Raw genomic sequence first — 4,287 nt, forward strand, 5'->3', positions numbered from 1 at the left:
AGTTAGAAAAGCCTGCTAGACAAAATGATGATACAAAGGGAAAAACCCTAAATATCTGAAAGGAACTATATGAATATACAGAGGTGTGTAAAAAGGGGTTCTAACCCCCTCTATAACAATAGAAAAGAAAAGAAAGCTAAATTCTTGAGCAATTGTTCATTGCCTTGCAAAGGCTTGCTAGGTTCCTGGGGAGGAGACAAGACCCGCAGCCAATGCCTTGTCTTCCTAGGGGTGGCATCTAGCTATAGAAATAAGAGAAGGTTGGAGCGAAAATAAAATTGAGTGTTAGAAAAGGATTAAGTCTCGCCTTGCGAGGGCCTAGTAGGTTCTTGGGTAGGATTTGTGGCCAATGCCCTGTTCTCCTTGTGTCACTACGCTCCGTTCCCTCCTTTTTATACACCCGAGTATGGAAAATAAAGTCCTAAAAGGAAAAAATGTGGTAAAAAATAATATTTCTTGATTAGGCTCTAGGAGTCCTTGCCTAGCAGGAGCTCATGGTTGCGTTGTCCTCAGTTAGGTAGGCATTTCAAACCACCACATAGGATGACCTCTTTGATAGTTCTTTTTGGCTTGGTCGTGTTGGAATAGTTGGTTAGTGACTAGCTTTGGGCTTTTTGCCAAAGCATGTTTGACATACTCCTAGTGGATTTTCATGTCTTGGTTTTGATAGGGGTATGGTGAGAGCTGTGATGTGTTTTGTTGAGTATTTTTTGTATCAGCTTGATGCTCTTTGTGGTTGTGTTTATGTGCACATTTGTTCATGGGATTTGACGGGTGGAGTCACCCTATCCCGTGGGAGCAAAACAGTGCCTGAGAGACAACAAAGAGCCAATTTTCATGAAAAATTCAATGGTGTGGATGGCTGAACTGGAGTTTTCCTAGGTGCATTTCAACGCCAGGAATCCAACGCAAGTCTCAGTTTGTTGATCAGAGGTCGTTTGACCCCCCATTTAATCCCCCCAAGGTTCGGCGCTCTAAAAGCAACTATTGGATCTGGAAATTGGGAAGAGCAGAACGAGGTCCAAAAAAACCGCTTGACAATAGTGTGAAACCAAGAAACATAAACTAGATATTTTTGTTTTAAATCTTAAAGCTCTTAATAAAGAGCTTAATCTCTAATTTATGAAATGCCATGTGGAGGGGGGGCGCCAGTTTTTCGACGCCCCCAAAATCTCTAAATTTTTATCATTTTCTAGATCCATAGACTGGAGAGATATCCTCTTGGGCCTGAGATGCCTCTGATCTTCACTCCGCATCATCGCAATCAATTTGAAAAATGATATACTATGCATAAAGAATGAAAACGATTCTTTCTCTCTCCTCTCTCTCTCTTTTCCCTCTATGCCTGTTCATGCACACTACCTTGAAGGAGGAATCAGAAAGGAGATTGAAGAAAATGATGATGGAGATTAATGGAGATGCTAAAGATTGATATGTAGCGTAGAATTGAGAGTGATGGAGGCTCCGTCCACTAGTCACGCAATCATTCAATGCATCTTGGGTTTCGTAGAAACATGGTATTACTATTTTTTATGAAGGAAATAACGGTTTTCCAACATTTTATGATATAAATGATGTTCTTATTCGATGAAAATTTGTTCGAGTGCTGGTTATATCATGTTTAAATTTTTTTAATTAGAAAATTCTAATTTTTAATGATTTACATACGTGCTATTTAAATCCCGCAAAACCCAAAATGTAGTTTTTAAGGGTAAAATGATAGTTTTGTCATTTTGGGTGGGTGAATGTGTTTCTATGGGGGGAAATGGAAAATAAATTTGAATTTAGTATGCTGAAATGATTGATATGAAAAACAATGAGAAAATAATAGTGATTATTGACAAATAAATGCTAAAAAGTAAGGGAAAATTAAAAAAAATAAAAAAATGCTTCGTAAAAATAAGAAAAAATGTAATGAGTGTTTATGAATGTATGCTAGTGGCAAAGCATGAGGTTTAGCTTTAGTGTACCCTATCGCTTTGTCAAAGTTCATGATTTATCACTTCTTATATATCAAAACACGACAAAATGAACCCCTACATCTATGCAACAGAGGCAATACTTAAAAGTAGAGGGTCGGGTGTTTGAATGATACAATTTGGGTGTTGTTTAGTGTTGATTTTGCTAATTCCTATCATGATATAGGGGTTTTTGTATTTTAATTAAGAGGATAGTAGCATGAGCATTGTCTCGATGATGTCCTTACATCACCACAATGAGTTAGTAAATGAGCATTGGAAAGCCTGATTGTGCACGACACATTTTTGATTGAAAATTATGTTTGAGAACTTTAGGATCATCCACTTTTGCTTATGCATATCAACCATGGTATCAGAATACAAAGAATTGGATGCATAGTACTTGTTTTTCATTATGATGACCTATGCTTGAGTGTGTGAGGCGACCTAAGTTGTAGGTTAGTTGATTGTTTTCTTGGGAAATTGTTTGGTAAGGACACATGGTATCTCCTAGAATACGTTCAAAATGAAAGAGTGAAGCTTGTATCGTGTGTACTTTATGTTAGTGCGACACATCTTGGGGCCAATCCCCGAGGTGTAGGAGAGTCGCAATGGGGCTACGAAATCAACCGATGGGGTGCCTCCTATGTATGTTCTTTGTGGTATTTATTACTGATATGTATGGGATACTCCCTTTGTTGGAGTTTGGGGAAAGGGTCGTTGGACTATATATTAGCTCCAAATGCATAATTAAGTCTATCTAGTGTACATCAGTGCATTATAGATGCTCCTAGCCCACGAGGTCATGTGTTGGGGTTGTTTGTTGTGTATGAGGTCCAGCTAGTATCATAGCCAATGCCGGCCCATTTTAGGTCCCATCACTTTGTTACATAATCCCTCAACATCTGTAGCAGTAAATAAGTTGCAGATCCCTAGGACATTCACTTGCGATACCATCTACAATGTCCCTAATTTTACAATTTTTCACACATTTTTTAACATATCCTTGCTTAGGACTTTGGCAATAGTATCATTCTCTACATGAGGGAACATATTTCTCATTGTAGTACCCTCACTGTCTATGATATTGTCCACTTCCTTTGGTTAATTAGTGAATTGATTTAACTAATCGGATGCATAGATGTGCTTCTTTGGTTTTTAAAATGGGCCCAATCTCCAAAGTTTTTATGAGCTTACTCTTTATATTTTGATTCTCCTTCTCCAAGTCCATAACTTTAGACTATAACTCCATATTCTGCACAAGCTTAGCATGCATAGCATCTTCAATGAAAAACATTGCTTATTTTACGCTCTTGTTCTCCCTATCCTTCTAAGCTAATAATCTATCATTTTCTATTGAAGACTGCATGTCCCTTGTAATCTTGTCTGCATATTTGTTAAGTCTTGATGAACCCTTTCTAATCCTTGTCTGACAAGTCTACATGTGTATCCATACAATCCTTCATTGCCTTCACAAACAAACTTTACAAATGATATAAGCCCTTCAAATTGTGGTAGCCTTTGAGTGATTGGATTGGGTGGATAAATGCACCCATCAACCCAAAGGTCCATATTTTTTTTCGCTGCATTTCTTTCTTGTTTCATGTTGTATCTTATTGCATCATCCCTTTCCATAGTTTTTCTGAACATTAGTGCATATTTATCCTTTAATTGAAAGTGAATATCTCTCTTTCTCTTGGTACATCATGCACCTAGATTCTGCAAAGAAAAATATATGCCAATTTTAACTTGGATTAACATTCAAATCACACATTTACACCCCTTTGATTCACTATATATGTGTTCTTTTTTACCTAGTTGGATCTTGTCTCTTTCTCTTGATTTCAGTCTCATGAGAGACTCTAATCCACCCCTAATCAGCCTGTAATCTTAGCTTTTAATCTGACTCTAATTAGCATAAAATTTTATCATCTATTCTATCCAAAAAATTATATATATATATATATATATATATATATATCTCTCTCTCTCTCTCTCTCTCTCTCTCTCTCTCTCTCTCTCTCTCTCTTTGAACAAGAATTGATCAAAGATATTTAAGCACATTTATATAGAAGCTTGGCTAGTGGAGAACAATAACGTCATTTTATCTTTTGTCCTAATTTACTCTCTATCACTCTATCACTTATTTTCTTAGTTCATGTTACATAATCATCTCTCTTCCCCCCCTTCTCCCTCCCTCCCTCTCTCTCTCTCTCTCTCCCCCCCTCTCTCTCTCTATGAGTTGATGCTTAAGGAAAGGATTAAACAACAATTGTGAAGAATAATAACATCATAGAGATTCAAAAAATAAAGATACCTCCATTATCAC

The sequence above is a fragment of the Lygodium microphyllum genome, chromosome 5 (genome assembly GCF_053477565.2).
Source record: "Lygodium microphyllum isolate KBCC chromosome 5, Lygodium_microphyllum_v1.1.10, whole genome shotgun sequence".
NCBI classification, from domain to species: domain Eukaryota; kingdom Viridiplantae; phylum Streptophyta; class Polypodiopsida; order Schizaeales; family Lygodiaceae; genus Lygodium; species Lygodium microphyllum.